Here is a 24,522-nt window from a genome sequence, read left to right on the forward strand (position 1 = left end):
GAGTTGGAGGAAAGAATGCTGGGCATGGCTACTGGAAAAATCATCCTTCTCACCTTCAGGAAGCTAACACACTCTGTGTCTCTGTCTGTGTTTGTGGATGAGAAAGGGGTGAGGAGAGAGAAGAGGGAGAGTAGTGACACCAAAAGGCACCAGGGGCTATGGTGACGGCGGGCCGTCTAGAGTATTCCAGTTGTCCTTTGGCTGGATTGCGAAAGGGCATATTAATTGTAATAGGACCACTTCTGTCTTTCAGCCTGAAGTCCTATACTTTCTGCTTCTTCATGATTGTGCATTAACTGGTACACACACACTGAGTCATCGGGGGAAGAGTTAATTATAGTCAGCGCCTGCTGTTTCCACTATGAACTAACACTGAAAACAAAATGTCTACCAGTAGGGGGCTGGTTCAAATCAACTATGGCACATGTAATATTCAAAGCGACGGTGTTAATCTGTATTGGTTGACATAGAAAAATGTTTGTGACACATAGTCAGGTGAAAAAAAATAGATGCTTAAAGTTCTCTTTCTCTAAAATGATTCTTCCTCCTCCTCTTCCTTCTTCTCCCTCCCTCCCTCTCTCCCTTTTTCTCCATTTGAGGAGAGAGTCACCAAAATATTAACAGTCATTATCTAAGAGACTCATTTCTGAAAGCCTCTGGGAAGCCAAGATTTTATTTTATTTATTCTAAATAATCCATGAATGGAACAAATGCAGGGGAGATACAAGAAGTTTGGGGCATAATTTCTCAATCATGTTCAGGAAGAGTGATGAGTAAGTGACAGCGCTATCTTTCCCATAGGCCCTGGGTTTATATAATATTCATTCTCAGAGGGGGAAAAAGCTGAACAGAAAATCAAAGACAAAAAAAAAAAAGATAGTTTTAAAGCGATAGGATCCCTTTTAGATCAGTAGTAGAAAATATCCTAATAATATAAGCATTCACAGAAAAAGTTCATAGAGCTTGTAATTTGAAAGATCTGTAAGCATTTGCTAAATATCTGGTGGAGCAACTTTCAATAAGGGAAATTATATGCAGATGGATAGTGTGTTGTTTGGGTTATAATTAACTGGTTACTGTTGGGAGTGAAAATGTTACATCTGTGTTAACAGAGATACCACAGTAATGTAAAAACAAGCATTTCTACTTCTGCTTATTGGGCAAAGTACACCAAAGTAAGTTGCACTTACCTACTGGGGTTCAGCATACACATGCACAGACTGGTATTTTCTGAACAAAAGCAACGTGCAATGGTGGCAAGAACTTGTCTTTGGCAGGACAGCCTAGGTCAGAACTGTGGTGGGGCCACTGACCCACTACGCCTGACCTTCGCCAATGTTCTTGACTCTTTTGTATACTTACCTTACTGCCTGGAAAGTGGGAAGACACCAGTGAGGAAAAGCGAGCAATGTCCTTCAATACACATTTGACTCTTTGTAATCATGATTTCCAGTATTAAGAGTGACAATTTTAGTCATTGCTCAAGGGGCAGAGGGAGCAAATTGAAAGAAACAAAGGAAATAGTTTACCACCTAAAAGGTTGGAAATGGTCGTTCTCACATATTTGTTCTGCAGAGTTTCTTCTATTGTTCTTGGACAGAACATTCTTATATTGTTACAGTTTGGTGGCATACTTTTCATCTTCATCTCTTAAGGAACTGCCCACAGGGATACAAATATAAAATGTCAGAATACAGTTTTCCTATGATCTGCTCATTCTACAGTGGACAAGAAATATGCAGTGAGACCTAAGTTATCAGCGATGTGTTGTCACTCCTGGTATCCATTCCAGTTATTGTTTTAGCTAATGGCCCTTCTAACGTGCACAGAGCCCTGAGCAGCTTTCCAGCTAGTAGCCTCTTCTTCACATCTCTAACTTATGTAAGATCCGGTGATAGTGGTTGAGAGTTATTCCCAAACCTCTGTTACAGAATCACATCATGAGTGGTATGTCTGCTGGGAGTACTAACTAGATTTGAAGCTGATATAATCCTGAGGAATGAAATGAATCAGGAAGAAGACCAGCAATTAATTTAATTCTACGCACATACATTTTATTATAGGGAATTTTTACTTGAAATGAAATTAGACAGATGTAATAGTCCGTCACAGAAATCTGTGGAGTGCCAGGTTGTTCTAATTGTAGGCAACATTTCCCCCAGTATAATGCTAACATAGCTTTACAATAATAAGAAGAAAATCTCCATTTTTGGGTCTTACCTAGTGCATCATCTTTATCATCATCATGCTCTTAGGAGAATCATAGTCATGTGCTAAGTTTTTTCTCAATAGCATTTCATGCGTCTCCAGAATTTTTAAATCATTAGTATAAAATATTTATCGAGTATCTGTAATATCCAAGGCATAGGACACATATAAATATATGGCATGATATCCATATGATGAAATAGTGTTCAGTCATACAGAGGAATGAAGCGCTGATACACGCACAACGTGGATAAATCTTGAAAACATGCTGACTGAAAGAAGCCAAACACAGAGGACCGTATATTATAGGATTCCATTTTTAGGAAATGCCCAGACTAGGCAAATCTGTAGAGACAGAAAGCAGATTCATGATCACCAGGGGCTGGGGGAGAGGGGAATGGGGAGTGACTGCTAACGGTTTTGGGTTTGGGGGCAGGGAGTGATAGAAGTGTTCTGGAATTAGTGGTGGTAGTTGCATAACCTTGTGACTGTACCAAAAGCCACTCCGTTGTACACTTTAAAGTGGTGAATTTTTTGGGCGCCTGGGTGGCTCAGATGGTTAAGCGTCTGCCTTCACCTCAGGTCATGATCTCAGGGTCCTGGGATCGAGTCCCGCGTCGGGTTCCCTGCTCCTTGGGAGCCTGCTTCTCCCTCTGCCTCTCTCTCTCTCTCTGTCTCTAATGAATAAATAAATAAAATCTTTAAAAAAAAAAAAAAAAATAAAGTGGTGAATTTTATGGTGTGTGAATTATATCTCGATCTAAAAAAAGACCTATCAAAAATATATACATGTCGGTCCCTACCCTCAGAAAATTCAGTCTTTGTACATTATACAAAATAAAGAGGGGCGCCTGAGCAGCTCAGTCAGTTAAGCATCTGACTCTTGATCTCAGCTCAGGTCTTGATCTCAGGGTCGTGAGTTTGGGCACCGCATTGGGCTCCGTGCTGGGCGTGGAGCCTGCTTAAAAAAAAAATTAAAATAAAGGAACATGAAATGCCAAACACAGTGCAACAGTGAGGAATAATAGTACAAGAGTTGCCACATGATGATGCGCTTGTTGATGATAATGACTGTGATGGTGAAGCTATCATTTATTAAGTGCCAAGCAGTATTCTGGCATTGTACATTTAAAAAATTGTTGATTGTGTTCCCCATGCTAGCCGTGTTCTAAATTCATCTACTCCATCAGGGGCTAAAAGACAGAGATCCCTGCTCACAAGGCTGCGGAGAGCAACGATGAACAATAGATATAATAAATAATGGTACGTTAGAAGGTGGGAAGGGCTAAGGAAAAGGAAAAAGTCGAGCTGGCTCAGGGGGATTTGAAGTGCTGAGTGGCAGGTTTCAATAGGGCAGTTATTTGTCAACAAACCCGTGGAGGAGATGAAGCATCACCTGGGCATCCCTAGGGTAGGTAAGGGCCAGCATGAAGGCGTCAATCTGGAGGTGCACTTGGTACGTGGGAGAACTGGCCGGAAGCTGGTGATGCTGGTATGGTATGAGGTCGAGGGTGTAGTATGACATGAGGTCCAAGAGGTGACATCTTGTCGTGCTTCCATGCTCTCAGCAATTAAATGTAGAATTTCTTACCTACAATAACTGCTGTCGATCATCATGAATCAGAGGCTCTGCGGAAAGGTGGAACAATGTCTGGGCTTTGGGGATGCAAAGAATTTGGATAGACATAGAGGCAGTTCCATCATAGGGCTTTGTCACTGGAAAGATCCGAAATGGAAAAATGCAGAGTATGTTTGGATGTGCCAAAGGAGACCAGGTGGGTGGGAGCGGAGGTTTTAGATGGAAAAAGAGCAATACAGAGGGCCCGGAAGAGAGAGGGCCCAAATGCCAGGGCAAGGAGTGAGTCGCATACAACACGCAGTGGTGAAGCAGTGAGCATCTGCTCTCCCCATCCTTGCCTTCTTGGGTTTCTAACAAAAAAGTTCATCAGGAAGCTTAGACTTGTGTCAGGAATGAGGAAGTTGGGGCACAAAGTGGTCCAATGACTTGGCCATCTTCACATTGTAAGGAGAACCAGAACAGAGGCCAGACCCCTGGGTTTCTGCCCTGTCCCAGCCACTCCTGACCTATTTGCTCACAGATGAATGAACTGTATCTCAGGGCCCCAGATCAAATAATAACATTAAGGGAACAATTGGAAATTAAGCTATTTGGGAAAAAAAGAAAATCTTTCCTATAAGATATAGGGTTGCATTTAAAAAAGTGTTGCCAGAGAATATTCTCCAGTCAAAACTAGAGCTACTTAAAAATGCTCTCCAATATTAGTTCTTGCATAGTAAGAACAGAAATTACTGAATGAAAGATCTACCAAAAGAATTTTCATAACTTTATTGATGTAGAATTTACATACCTTGAAGTTCCCATTTAGAATGTATAGTTGAGTGAGATTTAGTATATTTTTTTTTGTACTTTTACAAAGTTTGCAACCTTCGCCGCAATTTAATTTCAGAACATTTTCATCACCTGAAAAGAAATCCCGTCCTCATTAGCAGTCATTTCGTGTTTCCCTTTCCCCAAGCCCGAGACCACCACCAATCTACTTTCTAGCTCTATGGATTGGCCTATTCCAGACATTTTGTATCAGTGGAATCATATAACATGTGGTTGGAAAATGGGTCTCTGAGAACCTGTCCTGGAGGGTTTGGTGACATTGGCGCTCTTGGCATTTCAGGCTAGGTAATCATTGTGGGGCGCCGTCCCATGCACTGTGGGATGTTGAACAGCATCCCCGGTCTCCGCCCACTACGTGCCAGGAGCACCCCCTCCTGCAGTTGTGACAGCCAGTAGTGTCTCTGGACATGGCCACATGTCCCCTAAGGGGGAAAGGGGACAAAATTGCTCCCAGTAGAGTACCACTGATCTACAGTTACCAGAGAATTGAGCTGGGCATGGAGGCAGGGGAAGAGGGGTCGCTACCTGGACCCAGCGCGCTGTTGTGAAAAAGACCACTGTTTCAGGGTCCTTGAAGGTCCAGACATTGAACCCCAAGTTCTAAAGTTCTGTGATTCCTTTTAGAAAATGGTGAAGAGATGAATAGGGGAAAGAAGCACCCTAGTTATTTGGATGACATTCTTGTTCGAAAAATATCCAGTGGGAAAAATCACCCATTTTTCGGATTATTTAAAGAAGATTGAAATTGTTATTTAAAACAATAAAGTAAAGCAGAATATGCCAGCAGTCTTTTACCTTCATTATAAAGGATTGGCACCATGCAGGGTGCCAATAATTCAAAAAGCATATAAATTTAAATTTGGCACGTTCTATGTTAGAACCATAGAGGTGTATTAATGGTTCCCAAGGAGTTTTGTTTAACTCGGCATTAAAATTGACCCCTTGAGCAAGCAAAAAGAAGCATGAGATTTGATTTATACTGTGGCTAACGAAAACAAGTGGGCAATCACAGTTTAGTCATATCTTACTAATCTAACTTAGTCTAAGGAATGGAGGAGAGAGAGGAAGTGTGTGGGCTTTAGAAATATGTAAATTTCAGAAAAAAATCAGTTTATAAGCATGACCTCTTTTCTGTTCAGAAATGCACGAGTGGAGGAAGCCCTCATCCTCTGCTAACTCATTTATAAATGAATGGGCTAAAGGAAATCGTGCCTATGGTCCATTCCCATTCTCAAGCTGCACCCTGCTCAGGGTGGGAAGCTTCCAGTCATTGAGGTAATAACTGGCATGTTTCCTGCTCTCAATTTTAAGGACAGTCTGCCTTAGTCTGTGGAACCTTGACCATCTAGGACTCGATATCCTGTGTATGGCAGCGCTATCAGACTAGTTAGTAAACTCGAATCGTGTTTATAAGTAGGTTGCCGTTACACAGCGGCTTCTTTATAAATACAATTACAGAATGTTCCTTTTAGCTTTTGTTTCTATCAGAGATATTATCGAGTGCCTTAAAGTCATGCTGACTTAAATTTATTTCAAAAGATGTTCTGAAGATGTTTTCAAGATTTTAAGTGTGCATATTTATAAGATTTTTTCCTTAACCTCCCACTCTGTCTGTTAGGAGATAGAATAGATAGAGCCAGGGCGCCTGGGTGGCTCAGTCATTAAGCGTCTGCCTTTGGCCTAGGTCATGATCCCGGGGTCCTGGGATCGAGCCCCACATCGGGCTCCTTGCTCAGCGGGGAGCCTGCTTCTCCCTCTCCCCCTGCTCATGCTCTCTCTCTCTCTCTCTATCTCTGTGTCTCAAATGAATAAATAAAAAAATCTTTAAAAAAATTAGAATAGATAGAGCCTCTGAAGGAGCCTGGGTCTAACAGATCAGCTATAAAATTGGGTGAGAGCAAAACTTCTGGAAAAACCTATCTGTGTGGTAATTCATCTGGGAAGACCCGTTCCCACTTTGTTCTTTATAGAATTGTTGGGGGGACCAAATGAAATGATCTAAATCAAGCACACCGAACAGCGTTTAACCATAGCAAGCACTTCAGACTGGAAATACGCTTCAGTATGTATAAGCTGAAACATCTGAAACCATAAACTGGTACAATTTCACCTGGTGATCATTTCTCTAGCAGCCCTGCACAATCTGAGACCGAATAATAATGAGGTCTCTTTACAAAATGCCTCTTGAAAGGCCACCTCTGACTTCCTTAATAATCTTAATTTAGAGGAAATTGGTCTCAATGCAGACTATACTTAGAACCACTCGTGTAGCTTTTAAATAATACTCATGTCTGGGTCCCATTCAACCTGGCTTCTGATTCAGTTGGTCGGAGCCATGGCCCCAGCTCTTACTGTGTTTTTGAATCACCTGGGGAGCTTTCAAAAATACCATCGACAGCCAGGACATCTCCGGATATTCTGTTTCAGTTGAATATAATGTGCAGCCAGGGTTGAGATGCATGGGACACGATCTATCCACCTGTCATATATGTCTCTTAGACCTTTACTGTATTTGAAAAGTTGCAGTTTTATCAACTTTGCCCAAATCAGTGGGGCTTTTTTTCTTTTAAGGGAACTTCCATTCTGCGCCACGGGTGGAATTAAGAACACTCGACACAGTGACATTGGCAATTGATTATAAAGTAGTAGAATCAGACCCACTGTTTTATCATGATGGCAGACCCACAGTGAGCACTCAGCAAACGTTTGCTGATGATGGGCCAAAAAAAAAAGTGTTTCTTATGGTCTCTTGGTTTATTCCTGAGTATTTCATTTCAAACTGGATCTTTCAGAGTCCGCATGAGGCTGCCAAAATGTTGATTCAATGAATGGGTACATGTCATGCCCCACCCATCTGAGTGGGTTACTTTGGGTGCAGCTGTTTTGATTTTTCCTTCCTCCGAATGTATGGTTTTGTTCATTTAATCAAACAAATCCAGTTGTTTTGCCGTTTTGTAGACACATTCTTTGTGTGGCCAAGAATCCTGTTTGCGGAGGCCACACCATAACTAGATTTGAATGTGGAACAACCCAGCAAACAAGTGCTAATTTGAATCAATTGTTAAGATTGCCAGCAACAAACCAACCCGACCTCCGCCCCTGGGTTCAATTAGCAACCCCGCAGGCAAGGAACTTGGTTTATTTCATTCTCGTTTCCCTCATCCATCAGAAGCCCTCGTGCTGAATGATGAAATAATAACGATCTCATCTCAAACTTAAGGCGTATTTTGTTCATCTTAACTTTCTATAGATCCTTTTTTCGGAGTACAAACATAATACATATTTGTAAATACGTTCAATAATAACAGATATGCATTAGGCAGAATGGCAAAGTCCCTAAGAATCCCATCCTCAAGTGACGGCTACTGTTAACCATTTGAGGGTATGATTTCTGGACTTTCTGTGCTTACACACTAACATGTATTTCCTGTAGAAATTATAGTAGACACATTATCATGCTGTTCTGCAACTTTATTTTTTTTAAGATTTTATTTATTTATTTGAGAGAGAGAGTGTGAGAGAGAGAAAGCACTAGAGGGGGAAAGGTCAGAGGGAGAAGCAGACACCCCGCTGAGCAGGGAACCCGACACAGGACTCCATCCTGAGACTCTGGGATCATGACCTGTGCCGAAGGCAGGTGTCCACCCGACTGAGCCACCCAGGCGTGCTGTTTTGCAACTTTCTTGTTTAACTTTATATATAGTGGACATCTTTCCAGATTTATACAGAGTGAGCTACTTCATTTTTCTTAATGACGGCACAGAACTCTATTGAGTAGACATCCCATTTCGTAGTATAAATAGCCGGTCACCCTCTGATGGACATTTAGGTTGTTGATGTTTATATACATGTAATATTGTAATAATATATATAGTTATATATATAATATATATTGTTTTATGTATATATATAAATATAAACATAAATATAAATAAATAAATATATACAATGCACATGTAGAAAGATGCACAAGGTTACAATTTAATGAGTTTCCACAAAGCGAACGCAACTATGGCAGATGAGGAAGCAACATGACCAGCACCCAAGAGGCCCCCTTGACTCCCTTCCAGTCACTTCTCCCCAAGAGTAACTTCCTATCTGCTTTTCCTAGCACGGATTGGTTTTGCCTAATTTTATACTTTGTATTAATGGTTTCACACAGTATATTCTCTTGTGTGTCGGACTTCTTTTGCTCAAAGTGATGTCTGTGGGATGCATTCATATTAGTGTAGGTGGTTGACGTTTGTTTATTCGTTCTCATTGCTATGTAGTATCCCATTGTGTGGATATACCACAATGTATCCATTCTCTTTTGGTGGACATTTGGGTGGTTGACAGATTTTGGCTGTTGCAAATAATGCTATTGTGAACGTTCTAGCACACATCTTTTGGTGAACGTACACGTGCATTTCTATTGCTTTTATTTTTCTTTGCTCTCAGAGATGGTGCTGACATGAACATCTGTGACTGTATCTTGCACATTTTGTAAATATTTCTGTAAAATGCATTCTTAGAAAGAGAATTGCTGGGTCGAATGATATGAACAATCACATTTTGAGTCAATACGCAGAACTGTCCTCTGAAAATATTTTGACTTTTAAGCTTGGTCTGCACCCCAAGCAGCCCACTGTGGCCGTATCCCTTTGCTGTTGCCATTCTCTGTGACGCAGATGCTGCTGTTGTGTCTTCTGGACTACAAGGCAAAGCTAATGAAAACCAGAATCTTCTTTCTGGCCCCTTTCAGACACTCCCTAGTGGGCTAGGGCCTCTCTCGTGTGTCCAATGAAAGACAGAAAATAAAATGACCTAATGTCCCAGGATGTCAGGGCATAGTGTGCAACTGCTGGCTGAAACGATCGAGTAAATTGTTGCCACGAGAAAATGCACCAAATGGACGCCATGGCTCTACGTGCCCTCCACCCCAGGGTGAGAGAACCTCATGTCCCAGGTGGAGATAGAGGTTTCTAACCTGGAAATGAAAATCACATATCTTACCCACAAATGGCCCATTCAAAATGCCTGGCCTTTGGGAGGTATTAGGCTAAGGTAGTGTTTTCTAACTTGGAACTCTTGACAGTTAGTGTGAGATCCTTCTCTGCCATGGGGGTCTGTCGTGTGCACTGTAGGACGTTTAGCGGCCCCCTCGGCCTCCTCCCACTAGATACCAGTCATGTTCCACCTCTTGTTTGTGAGGCCAGAAGATGCCTCTGGGCATTGCCAATGTCCCCCGGGAGGTAGAATCACCCCCAGTTGAGGACCGCTGGGCTGCCGCTTACAGAAGACTGGCTCTAAATCAGATTACGTTCAGATTCTGGTTCCACCACTTTTTGCTGCATGACCCTGGGCAAAGTACCTAAATTCTCTGTACCTCAGTTGGCTCGTATGTACCATACACATGTTAATAGTGATACTTTCCTTAATCGTTTTTTAATAAAGATTAAATGAGATTCCTCGTGTGATGTATGTAGTACAGTGTTTGGCATAAAATAAGCATTCAATGTTGTTAGCTTTATTAGTCGAAACCTTTATTTTTATTTTTATTATTATTATCTAAAAGCTGAGGTGGTGGAAAAAAAAAGTATTCGCTTTCTGGAAAAGGATATGGATAATGTGTATTTGAAAAGCATCAAAGGACAGTGGGTTCACAGCCCTTGGAACAGGCAGTGGGAAATGTGGAGAAAGCATTATTTAAGTGCTACAAAGGAAAACAACGGCATTTGGTTGTACCTCCGTTCCTTCTCAAATTAGCATTTATGGAAACCAGAATTTGTGGGAAATGGACTTTGGCAGCAGAATTAGGCATTTTTAGGAACATGCTAAATCACTGTGGGTAAATATTTTATTGCATTCTTCTCATTAATATGAAATTAGTAAATTTTCAATAGTTTGTTGAATGCTTTTATTTTAAATGATAAGATATGTTCAAGTGCTAAAGCGACCATGTTGTTTTTGTTATTTCTGAGTAGAGAATTTGACCTGCTATGAGCTTCGTTGGGTTGATTCTCACCTGATATCCTTTCCTCCCACCAGAGGTCTACACTCAAGTGCCAGAAAACGGTGTGTTGTTGTCAGTGGGACAGAGCGGCATCCTAGACAGGGTTCTGGATGAGGAGCATGAGGCCAGGGTTGTGTCTTTGTGTTGCCAAAGTGCCACCTTGGCATGTCACTTCTTCCCTTTTGGTCTCAGATTCTCAATTGCGCAGGTGGGATTAGTTCAGCAGTTCCCACCTATGTTCTGAGAACTCTGAGGGATGTGAGGAGATGTTCTGAAAAGAAAAAAAAAAGAAGAAGAAAAGGAGGTGAGATTATAGCAAATGTATTTAGAAGATACTCTGAGTCACAATTCTCCCTCTGCAGGACAATTTTTCTTTAGTTATTGTTTAACGTGACTATTTAAGATGGGACTAACATGAACAACTCTCTCAAACTAACTTGATCATGGAGCAATTTAGGAAATTTTGCTTGACATGATTTATGAGTCCCTTGTAGACATAGAAATTTCCTGATTCCTTCTGTATTCATTGTCTTTTTAAAATTTTTTTTTAAAGATTTTATTTATTTATTTGAGAGAGAGAGAATGAGAGAGAGAGCATGAAAGGGGGGAGGGTCAGAGGGAGAAGCAGACTCCCTGCTTAGCAGGGAGCCCTATGCGGGACTCGATCATAACCCAGGCTCACGACAGGAGCTGAAGGCAGTTGCTTAACCAACTGAGCCACCCAGGTGCCCGTGTATTCATTTTCTATCACTGGTATTACAAAGTACCATAAACTTAGTGGCTTAGAACACTACATACCTATTATCTTACAGCTCTAGGTTAGAAATCTGACACAGGTCTCGCTGGAGTAAAATCACTGTGGCAACAGGGCTGCATTTCTTCTGGAAGCTCTAGGGGAGAATCTATTTCTTTGCCTTTTCTTGCTTTTGGAAGCCACTTATATTCCTTGGCTCATGGCACCCTATCTCCATCTTCAAAGCCAGAAATGTTGCATCTCTCTGATCACTTCACTATAGTCATCTCCCTCTCACTCTGAACTCTACTAGAAAAGGGCCTCCTATTTTAAGGACCCATGTGTTCACATTGGGCCCACCTGGATAATCCTGGAGACTCTCTCCATTCAGAGTCATTAACTTAATTACATCAGCAAAGTCCCTTTTGCCATGTGAGGCAGCATATTTCCAGGTTCCAGAAATTAGAGTATGAACATCTTGGGGGGGTCCATTATTCTGCCATCCACTTTATCTGTCCCAGTGGCTTCTCTATTTCTCAACCCTGGAGGGTGAGGTGTAGTGTTCCGTAGCGCCAGAAAGACACTCAAGTGATTATCTTCCTCATTTATTTGCCTCCTATCAACTCTTATGGCACAGAATGACTATCTTGCAAGAGGCATTAAGTTCTTCTGCCTACCCCCCCACCAGGAGCAATAAAATCAAAGAACATAAGAGCAATTAAGACAAGGCTATTGAACTAATCAGTGCAACATTTTATTTTTAGTTTCTCTCCTGATGTAGACAAGAATATTTCCTTGAAATGAACTAGGCTCTGAACTGTACTTTGTTTTATGTAAAATGACCAGAGTAGATATTAACAGTTAGTCTTTGAAATTAAAATATGAACATAAAGGGATTAAAGGCTTTATTTGCTTTTTTTGGTATAGCCATCACCTGGTTAATTTCTAAAAAAAAAAAAAAAATGAATGCTTTAAATAAAAGTTTAAACAATGAATGCTACCACAATGTTTAAATTTTTCAAGCTACTCATGATCATCAGCTTGTGAAAAGAAAAGAAACTGAAGGATTGTGTTTCTTCTCACTGCTTGGTAAAAGCTCTGATGGCCAGTCTGTATGGAATGGAAACACTGTATGGGTTTGCTTGAGGTTGTTGATATTTTATCTCTTATGAAAGGAATGAGGTGGAAAATGAGTTTTACACTAAAAAATATTTTTAGATCTTGGTGTTTCAACCCATGTTGTTTAAGTTTTTGTTGTTCTTTTTGTTGGGCTTTTTGAGTTATCGCATGACCCAGCAATTCCACTCCTAGGCATATACCCAAGAGAATGGAAAACATATGTTTGCATGAAAATTTGTACATGAATATTCACAGCTGCTTTATTCATAATGGCCAAAATGTGGAAGCAACCCAAATGTCCATCGACTAATAAATGATAAAACAAAATTTGGTATATCCATACAATGAATATTATTCAACCATAAAAGGGAATGAAGTACTATTACATGCTACAACATGGATGAACCCTGAAAACATGCTAAGAGAAAGAAACTGGAAACAAAAGGCAATGTATTGCATAATTCCACTTATATTAAAAGTAAAAAATAGGCAAGTCCATAGAGACATAGAATAGATTAACAGTGGTCAGGGCCTGGGTTGAGAAGAGAATGGAGAGTGACTACTAATTGGTTTAGGGTTTCTTTTTGGGGTGATGAGAGTATTCTGGAATTAAATAATGGTAATGTTTGCATAAATCTGTGAATATACTAAAAAAACCCATTGAATCATATACTTTAAATGGTAAATTTTATGGTATGTAAATTTTATCTAAAAAAAAATTGCATCAGAACTTTGGGTATTTGGTCTGGGACATAGAAGCTTAGAAGCCACCACTTCAAGTACAAGTCTGAACAAGTACAAGTTTGAACAAACTGAAAAATCAACAACTCTTCTTAGATCCATAGGAGAAGTGAGGTCATAGGGCAAACTGCTGCCTCTAAAAATTAGAGAGACCGACAGGTGAATATAGAGAATCAAACTTAATTGGAGCAGCAATCTCCAAAGGAGCCAGTGCCAGGGTAGGGGAAACCTGAACTGTAATTGATGAATTGCTGGAGGCTCAGTGTGGACAACTCTGAGAGTTAAAAACTCCAGGGAGACCCAGTCATCAGGAGACCCTTACAATTTTGTGGGTTTTACCTCCTGGATCTCCACAAGGTTCACAGATAATGTGATTAGCTATGTAAAAAATATGAAACAATCAGCAAAAAAACCTTCTGGAGCTGATAAGTAATTATAGCAAGGTTGTGGCATACAAAGTTAATATACAAAAGCCAATCGCTTTCCTATGTACCAGCAATGAACAAGTAGAATTTGAAATTAAAACCACGATACCATTTACATTGGCACCCCTGAAAATGAAATACTTAGGCAAAAATTTAACAAAATATGTACAACATCTATATGAGGAAAACCACAAAACTCTGATGAATAAAAACAAAGAGCTAAATTAATGGAGAGATATCCCATGTTCATGGATAGGAAGATTCAATAATTGTCAAGATGTCAGTTCTTCTCAACTTGATCTATAGATTCAAGGCAATTCCAATCAAAATCCCTGCAAGCTATTTTATGGATATTGGCAAAGTGATTCTAAAGTTTATATGAGGGGGCAAAAGACCCAGAATAGCCAGCACAATATTGAAGGAGAAAAATATAGTTGGAGAACTGACACTGCCTGACTTCAAGACTTAGTATAAAATGGCAGGCATCAAGACAATGTGGTATTGGCAAGAGAATAGACAAATAGATCAATGGAACAGAATAGAAAGCCCAGAAATAGACCCACGTAAATATAGTCACTGATCTTTGGCAAAGGAACAAAGGCAATACAATGGAGCAAAGATAGTCTTTCCAACAAGTGGTGCTGGAACAACTGGATATCCATATACCCCCCCCAAAAAAAAAAAAAAATCATGACGTAAACCTTGTACCCTTCACAAAAATTAACTTAAAATGGATCACAGACCTAAATGTAAAATGCAAAACTATAAAACTCCTGGAATGTAACACAGGAGAAAACCCAGATGACCTTGGGTATGGTGATAACTTTCTAGATAACAAAACCAAAGGCACAGTCCATGAAATAAATAATTGATAAGCTGGACTTTACTAAAACTAAAATCTTCTGCTCACTGAAAGACAATGTCAAAAGAATAAGAAGACAAGTCACAGACAGGGAGAAAATACTCACAAAATACATATCTGATAAAGAACTATTGTCCAAAATATACAAAGAACTCTTAAAACTCTCAATAAGAAAACCAACAACAAGATAAAATATGGGCCAAATACTTTAACAGACCTCACCAAAGAAGATATACAGATGCCAAATAAGCACATGAAAAGTCATATGTGATCATGGAAATGCAAGTTAAAACAACAATGAGATACCACTACACACCTACTATAATGACCCAAACCTGGAACACTGATGACATCAAGTGCTGATGAGGAGATGGAGCAACAGGATCTCTGGTACATGGCTGGTGAGCATACAAAATGGCGCAGCCACTTTGGAAGACAGTTTGGCAATTTCTACAAAACTAAATATACTCTTATCATACTATCCAGCAATTACACTCCTTGGTATTTACCCAAAGGAACTGAAAACTTATGTGCACACAAAAACCTGCACGTGGATGTTTATTCATCATGGCCAAAACCTGGAAGCAACCAGGATGTCCTTCAGAAGGTGAATGGATAAATAAACTGTGGCACATCCAGACAGTGGAATATTATTTGGTGCTAAAAAGAAATGAGCTATCAAGCCATGAAAAAACATGGGAGAACCTTCAATGCACATTACTAAGGGAAAGAGGCCAATCTGAAAAGGCTGCATACTATATGATTCCAACTATCTGACGTTCTGGAAAAGGCAAAACTATGGAGACCATAAAAAGATCAGTAGTTGCCAGGGGTTAGAAGGGAGAGCGGGATGAGTAGGTAGAGCGCAGAGGATTTTTAGGGCAGTGAAAATACTCCGTATGATACTATGATTATAAATACATGGCATTATACATTTCTCCAGACTGATAGAACATGCAACACCAAGAGTGAACCCTAATGTAAACTGTGGACTCTGGGTGATGATGACGTGTCAGTGTAGGTTCATCAGTTGTACAAATGTCCCCTCGGGGGAGGATGTTGATAGTGGGGTAGGCTGTGCATGTGTGGGGCAAGGAATATTCGGGAAATACCTGTACCTTCTACTCAGGTTTGCTGTGAAACTGAAACTGCCCTAAAAAATAAAGTCTATTAAAAATGCACCCATTAATTACAACTCTCCAAGCCCCCATCATATATTACTATATTTATTTTTGAAAAACTTCAGTTCCTATATGTTTCATTGCTCAAAGGAAGCATTATTTTCCTTATGCAAAAAACATTTAGCCAGGTCTGTGAAACACTTTTTATCATTTTAAAAGTAGTATATTTAGAAGAAAATATTTCCAGAAAAAAAAGTCTGAAACATGGCAACTAAAAACTCAAGATCTGTTCCAGTAAGTTCAGATGGTTTGTTTTTATGTCATACCTGGCATTTTGTGTCATTCTGCAAATTAGTTTCTCTCTGTTCACATGTCCCTCTTACATGGTTTGACACTTGATAGTAAAGGCCAGGAAGCAAGATTTTTTTTCATTTTTACTGGAAGTGATTTTAGCTACTTTAGAACAAACGTCCTAAATATAAATATTACCCGCTGGTCTTGTTTCCATGCTAATAGACACAAATAGTTTTCTATATAGACGCAGAAGTGTTCTTTCCCAAGAGCTTTCTTCCAACCAACAGATATGCAAAAGCACAAAGCTCAAGTGCTATTTCTTCTAAGTGCTGTGTCTATCCTTCCAGAATGTACAGTCCAGCGAGAGAGAAAAGGCCCAAATGCAGAGAATTGATGTTTAAATCAGAGTCAAGAAAATAGCTGAAATGTGGGGCGGGGGGGGGGGCAGGGGTGGTGGTGAGTATGATGATTAGATAGAAGGGAGGTATCATAGGAAGTTAGAGTTCTCTGGAAAAATAAGTGACATTTAAACATTCCCAGTCCTCCTCTTGCTTCTCTCCGTGAGGCATCACAAGTGATTCCCTACACATCTTAAGCATCTAGGTCATTTGGATCCTTAAAAGAAACATGTAGGAAAAATAAGCTGTTGAGCGATCTCTATCGACCCATCTGCTCATACATACATATGTTTATGTTGTAATGATCGTTGTAAAAAGGGGCAGTTCCCTTGCTGTTTGAAACAGTGAAACGCCCTAGGAAACTCCATCATTTCCCGTACTACTTGCCCAGTGATTTTTCAGTGGGTTAAGAACGAGGTCAGCAAATTTTTTCTGTAAAGGGCCAGACCATAGATGTTATAGGCATTGGGAGTCATACATCTCTAGTGCAACCTCTCAGCTCTGCCCTTGTGTCAGGACACAGCCCCACACAAGATGGAAATAAGTGGGCCTGCCTGGGCTCTAGTTTATAAAAACAGGCGGGAGGCTAGATATGGCTGGGGCTGGACTTTGTCCATCCCTGCCGTAGACCAACAGTTGGCATCTCAAGGTCAAGTCATGCCTCACTCAATGTGTTAGAAGTAATATTACTCATAATAGATAATTTACAGACTTCGGAATTTTACTTTGTAGGAAAATGAAATGAGAGAGGATTTCATTCTGATGAGTCATACCTTGCCACTGCTTGAGAGAAAGGTATGGTACTCACAGGGAAGTAGCATAGGGTGATGGTTAAGACCCCAAACCCTGGGGTTAAGGCCTATGATTTTGAATCCTCGCTCTGTCACTTGCATTCTATTGCCTTGGGCGAGTTATTTAACTCCCTGGCCCTTGATTTCTTCATCTGTGAGATGGGTACATATCAATAGACCTTACCTCATAAAGTTATTTAACAATTAAAGCAGGGAGTACATAATTAGGGCTAGGAATAATGATGTGTAGGTATGTACATCCACAAGAAATGTTAGTTATTCCTCACATATCTAAATCTCCTGGGGATGGAGCATAGCTCCCAGCTTAGCTTATTTGTGCTGCGAGTCACCGATGAGCAAGGCTTACCATTAATAGTTGTGTTGACTCCAAACTCTCATGGTGCTAATGGGCTGTAATTTTGTATTTTTTTACATTAAAAAGTTGTTCTACCCATAGATGGATATTTAATAAGGAAGAAGGCAGCAAAAGTCAGTGTAGAAAATGTGAACATTAATCAGTACTGCTTGTGAGTGAAAACAACATTGGGACATGTCAGGCTACGGCCGTTTAGATTTACAGAAAGGTCGACGAAGTGTTATGTGCCTGAAAATTGTACAGTATGCTCTTCCTGTTGCTATCACTGAACTCTGGAATTCTGAGTCTTACCATTTTTATGAATAAGGTGATGTGTATTAGCACACCCTTCCTTGTTCCATTAATATTAACTGGTAATGAGGGGCACCTGGGTGGCTCAGTCATTAAGCGTCTGCCTTCCGCTCAGGTCATGATCCCAGGGTCCTGGGATCGAGCCCCGCATCGGGCTCCCTGCTCGGCGGGAAGCCTGCTTCTCTCCCTCTCCCCCTGCTTGTGTTCCCTCTTTCACAGTGTCTCTCTCTGTCAAATAAATAAATAAAATCTTAAAAAAAAATATTAACTGGTAATGAGTCAATAAAAATGAAGACTCGTTAAAATAAATAAGTTGAATATTTTTTAAAAATCACATTAGCATATTCTTTTTTTCCTCATTAACCACTTTCTAAATGGTCTTCATATTGCCACGTTAATTAATCGTGTGCTTAGAGGATGCTTTTAGGAATTCCACGACTTCCTCCGGAAGAGTTTGCCCTGCTATTTGTTTTACTCACCACAAAATTGTGTGTGTGTGTTGCGGGGAGGGTGGGGGCGGGATTCCAAATCTGGCTGTAGGACAGTGGGTGTGTTGCCCGTGTCTCATTCATCATGCAAATGACATGCATTGCTCCGCCTTCCCCACAGGACACTTCTTTATCTCCACTTCCCGGAGCAGGTAACTGAGGTTGAGAATGGTTAGATACCCACGTGGCTAGTTGTGGGCCGAGCTGGACTTTAAGGCAGTCAGACCGCAGAGCCCTCCGTGCGGCCGCGGTGCTGTAACACTGTGTCCCGTTGGAAGGACACAGCTGCAAATGAGCACATGAGACCTGCTTATCACACTGCCCCCAAACCGCACGACCATTAGACATATTCCCTGTGGCATCCGTGGTGGAAATCGTAGAAAGTGGCATCTGGATCAAACTTGAACAAAGGAAAAACAGTTTTAAATTATGGGTGCACAAGTTGGGGGATTTAATTCCCAATCGGTAGTATTATTAGGTTTTTATTTCTGCTGCCAGTGAAAGAGAAGGGAAAAGGGTAAGAATCTGCCCCTGGTGTCAGAGAAATCTGTCAGGGTCAGTGGATGAAGGAATATAGAGATAGAGCACCTATCACAGGGAAGTATGGAGGGTTCGAGAGGGGAGGTGTGGAAGCAGGAGGGAGAGCGCAGAGGTCCGTGGCAAATGCTTCGTGGAATTTGGAGAAAAAGGAAGAAGAGCAAGGAATTTGCCACCATGCTGGTTTCCTTAATCCCAGGCCATTGCAGTGGTTCTCATCTTGGACTGCTCACTAGAATCCCCCAGAGAGCTTTGTAAACCTACCAAAGCCCGAGCCCCAACACTAAAGAGTCTAGCCACTGTGGCTATTCACATTTAAATCAATGAAGACTTAAGAAAACTAAAAATTAAATGATTCCATTCCACTAGCCACATCTCAAGTGCTCATCAGCCGCGGGTCGCCAGTGGCCACCATATTAGACAGGACAAACAAAAATTTTCCATTCATCATAGAAAGGTCTGTTGGACCTCGCTGGTCTGGAGGGGTGCGTGGGCATGGGTATTTTTTGAAAACCACACCAAGTAATTCTTTTCTTTTTCTTTTTCTTTTTCTTTTTTCTTTTAATTGAGGTATGCACCAAGTAATTCTAATGTGCAACCAGGTTAGAGAACTGTTGGTCCTTACAGAGTTTGTTCTAACATTTATTGCCACTTGCACCGGAACTAATTTTGCTTTTGAAGCAAATATTCCAAGAATATCATTAAAGCTGGACTCTTTTTGCAGTCTAGCAATGCAGATGCATATATTTTTATTTAAAATAGCTTGCTTGCACATTTGCTCAACAACTCAAGGTTTAGTTAGATGAGTTAACCACCAGCCTTTGGCTGAAATGTATAAGTTGCTTTTTCCCATTCAGGTTGAGGAATTACAGCAATTCGTGCTGATTTTGAACTACTTATTGAGCGAGTTTAAGAAGATGAGTTATCTTAAACTGAAACTGAGAGGCTGATCAGTCACAGCTCACATTTTGGGCCCAGGTCCGAGGTGACCGATGTTCATACATTTGGTGATACTCGAAATTCATTCATTCAGGTAATGAGTTTATTAAGCCTAACGTAATCTGTACGAAGTTGTTTTCCTTTCCTGTTAGAGAAAACCCTCAGTGAGAGGAGACTTTGCGGAGTGTTAGGTGCAACTGATGGAACAAAACGTTGTCAAATGTAGCGTTGAAATGAGAAACCAGAACGGAATTCACTTTGGTATTTGCTGTTGTTGCCTATTTTGTTTTGCCGATGAGTTTCCAGTGTAGAGTTTTCCCTCTCCTAAATAGGATAGTCATCTCTCCTTAAGGCTTGCTTTATTTCCTGCTGATTTAGAAATATCTGATGGGGGATTGAGTTCTCCAGTTTGGGATAACATTACTTCAGCATCCCTGTATCTTGTAGATAATCTTATTCCCAAATGCATTCCTGGTTTAGTGAGCAGTGGATCCGCCCAGGTCTGAATAAATGACCTGCTCTGCGGGGCCTCCCTGTGACATCTTCCCCAAAACGAGTGTCCTCTCAGCTGAGTGCCTTTTTTGAGTGAAACCTGCAGCATTCATTCTTAGAACTCAGCTTTCCTCGCAACGTGGGTAGAAGGAGCAGCCTGCAGAAGAAGGGCCACTCGCTGCGGCGTACGAAAGCCGGTGACATCATGTCCGTGCGTGTCTGTGAGCACCGGAAGAGAATGCTCTTTTCTAGGCCTACCCTCCCCGACACATAAAATGACACGCGGATTTCTCACTTTCCCCCCGAAGGCATTTCTCCAAGTACAATACTGGACCTGCCTCCCTGGGGATCCACATTTCTTGGAAAAATTGAGGGACTCTCCCAAAGAAAGCCTCCCTAGGGGGGGCCTGTGTTATGGCTGCCGGAAGCCTCGTTTTGTCAGTCGATGTCGTGCGTGGGGCCTCCATTTACCGCTCACACTGTAGACCTCCAGGTTTGCTCGCTCTCACTAGCCCCTTCCTATCTGTTCTGCACCACTCTGCCTCATTCACCTTTCCTCAAACACCCCTTTCCTCGTGTTACACCTCTGCCCCAATATGTAGGGTGCGTATTCCTACTGGCAAAGGATCCGACACTCCGGAAGTTTTCTAAAATGCCTGCTCCTCTTTCCTGAAAATAAACCCCAGTCCCTCCCCTTGCTTCTGGAGGCAGTTGCCTCAACAGCTTTTCTTCTTCTTCTTTTTTTTTTTTTTTTCCCTTTGGACACTCAGTCCATAAGGAATTCAATGAAAAAAAATAAAGGTCACTGGCTCCCTGGGATGTAGCCTAAGGGTTAAACCCGTTGCATTTGGAAACAGACCACCTAGGTTTGCACTCCTTACTCCCTAGTCGTGCGAGTTATTTAAGTTCCCTTTGTCTCCGTTTTCTCCTCTGCAAAACGGGGTGAATCCTAGTATCTGCCTCCTTGACCATATAGCAAGTTCCATGGAGGCAATGAGCGCTAACTGTTAGATGTTCTTTATTATGGTTTTGACTGTTTCGGATCTGTGGCCTTCAGTAACTTTCCAGTTACCTAATACTTTGCTTTGATGGTAGGTTTTTAGATCTGAAGGATCTAAAATTCACTCTCCCTGCAAATGGGTCACAGTAGTAGCAGGAGGATGCTAGAGATTAGACCAAGGTCAAGTGCTGGGAGCAGGAGAGGACAGAGAGAGCTACGGTTAAAGAAGCAAATGACAGGAGCAAGAGAATGCAGAGTCTTCCTTCTGTGCTTGTACTTGACACCCCACCTCCGCAAGTTCTGATCAATCCAAAGGTAGGGTCTGATAGATAATTAAACTAAAAGATACCACATTTTCATTGTGTGCTTTAAGGTAGCAGCAGGACTAAAATGTCCTTCACGATTTGCATTTTTAATGTATAATCAGAAAACATTAAGACCTTAAGTGCCAATTCTATGGTATTGGTCAAAAGAGGTTAATTGGACCAATTTATCAGTAATGAATGTAATCTAAATGAAATTTCATTATGCCATTTTCTCAGATGGAGTTGTAATTCTGAAAGATAAAAGCATCACCTGTTTCTAAATATTGACTGTATATTATTTAAAAACTGAAGGATGCCATTAGACATACATTTATCTACTTGCTCATAAAAGACTTTCTACATAATCTGCAAAATGATTTATAAAGATTAGTTTTTATTTTATCATCCAGTTGACCAGCTACTTTCTTTCCACGTGAAAATGTAGAAAGTCAAGGAATGAGCTGTCAGGCGGTTCAGTGGGCAGACGTACGGGAGAGGTTCCAGGGTCTAGGACTCCAGAGTGAGATGGTTTAGGTTAAGGAAGGTAAGGTTAGCTGCTACATCACATACATCCCCAATTCCCACCGTGCAAGTGTATTCCTCCCTCACGTTGTCCCGGTGTCCACAACTGCTGGGATGGCTATGCTTCAAACACGGGTTCAAGGACCCGGCTCTGCTCTTTTCACCACAGGAAGATGCTGATTTGGTTATCTGTGGCTGCATCACATACTGCCCCAAACCTTGGTGCTTAAAACAACGACCATTTTATTTGCTCGTGGTTCTGTGGTCAGAGCTGGGCTTGACAGTGGTCGCTTAGGAGGCTTTACTCAAACGGGAGGTTGGCTGGAGGCTGGATTTCGCTGAGACGTTGGGACAGCTGAGCTTTACAGTCTCTCTCCACATGGTCTCTCCAACATAGTAGCCAGACTTAGGACATGGTGGTAAGGAGGGTCCCAAGGATGCAAAAGCAGAATTTGCCAGGCCCTCTTAAGTCTTCGGTCCAGAATAACCTCAGCATCATTTCTGCCACATTCGATTGCTTCAAGCAAACCACAGGGCCAGCAGGGACTGAAGGGCAGGGGATGCTAGGACATGAATATTGAGAAGTGTGGTTTCTGCCTGGGACTGCCACATGTAGCTCTGAGAACTATTGTCTCCAGGCTTTCATGGGCCAGAAGTGAAGCTTATCGCTTTCTCCCACAGTCGTTGGCTAGAGCTTAGTCGTATGACTGCTACTACCTGCCGAGGAGGCTAGGAAAGAGTGAAAGAGCCTGTGAGCAGCCCATCAGCCTTTTCCTCTGTTTCTGTGTCTCCATCCCCTCCTCTGTATCATAGAGTTCTGGAAGGGAGTAAACACATGACCCATGTACACTGCTTAGTACTTAATACATGCTCAATACATTTCTGTTATTATCATTTTTGTTATTATTTGTTGTTGTGCAGTGACTACTTGATTTTACTCCATTTAAATCAACACATATGGCAGTGGACGATGCCATGTTAAGGAAGGCGGGCTTTGTCCCGGAGCTATAGAGGAGACATCAGAGGGTTTTAAGCAAAAGAGTGTTGTCATTGGGAACGTACTCACCCCAAGAGTTTGAACCACAGACTGGTTCTATAATGTTTTTGCCCTGAATGTGCAAAATGTCCCTGATGGCTTACACAGAAATAATGCAGAAGAAGGGCCAAAGAAGAAGGTGGAGTGAATACTTAAGGGCATGGATTCTGAAGCTGGAGGCTGTCGCATGGCACCCTTGCCTAATGAAGAGTCAAATGGATAAAGGATCGCTGTTGTATTCTAGGCATTTCTGGTTAGCAAGCTCTTCCGTGGATTGGACCTTTTCATTGCTTCCCGATATTTATTTCTAAGGCCGTTTGGGTGACTTTTTGGCATCTTATGGGTTCTACTTAAAGAGGGGCTGATATTTAATTAAAAGAAGATTCTTTATCTTCACCCTTCGTTTTTCTGGCTTGACTGCATTTTTCCAAAGAATGCCAGAGATACACAACTTCTCCATTATTTCTGAATTTCCTCTCCAGACCAGACTTACTTGATTCCACTCTTAGACTAGGAATTTCCCAAGACGTTGTCTCTTGAGATTATTTGAGATTGTTCACTTAAAGAAATAGTCACTTTCTTATGAAACATTTGTTGACCTGACCATTAAATAATTGATTTAACAGGCCGCTCCAGTCTTAGGTAATCATTCTTGTTAAGTTGCTGTGTCTATTTCTCATTAGACGCTTATGACATGGCCCTGACTAGTGTGGGCTGTGGACTGTGGCTTTGCCATCCAGTTAATTTGTAAGCCTCATAGTGGTTGGGATCACAGCTGCAGTACTTACAAGCTTCGAATCTTTGGGCAAGTTACTTAACCTCCCTGAACTTCTGTTTCCTCATCTGTAACATGGGATGTAATATAACCCACTCGTTATAATTCTTTTAGCAGTTAATGAATCAACACCCATAAAATGCTTCGAAAAAGCATTGTGAGCACTTAGAAAGCTCACAATGAGAACTACATGTTGTTTTCATGTATTCATAACCTAAAAGATCACTTGCCTGGCAATGACAAATGAATTGCATATTTATCAATTTCATGTGAAATATTATATGAAATACATTAAATGAGGGTCTAAATTCCATTAGCAAGTGTCCAGATTACATGAGTCACTCTCCGCTGGAATGATGACTATTTTCAACATCTGAGTTTTTGGGGTAGTGGACGGAGGTGAAGGTTTATGTAGTGACAGGTAAATTTTGACTCAGAATTTCTCTTTGAGTGTAATTGTTCTAGTAAAGAAAACCATCTGATGTATTTTATTGTTTCTAAATGCCTTTCTCTTGCTGAATAAATACCAGCAGCAACAGAAGCTGTGTGTGGCTTATATCAAGTGATGATTAGCCTCACAGAATCCTAGTAAAAAAGCATACCCAAATCTCTAAGTTTTGAGTAAGATGTTCCATGAAATCATTTCTCAGTTTGTCAGTTATAA

At 41.1% G+C, this 24,522-nt stretch overlaps 1 protein-coding gene across 3 annotated transcripts in view; it reads left to right on the plus strand.

Moving 5' to 3' along the window:
• Positions 1–24,522, plus strand: part of ARHGAP6 (Rho GTPase activating protein 6) — a 242,810-nt gene that overhangs the window by 132,926 nt on the left and 85,362 nt on the right. The window lies entirely within an intron of this gene.

The sequence above is a fragment of the Halichoerus grypus genome, chromosome X (genome assembly GCF_964656455.1).
Source record: "Halichoerus grypus chromosome X, mHalGry1.hap1.1, whole genome shotgun sequence".
Lineage (NCBI taxonomy): Eukaryota > Metazoa > Chordata > Mammalia > Carnivora > Phocidae > Halichoerus > Halichoerus grypus.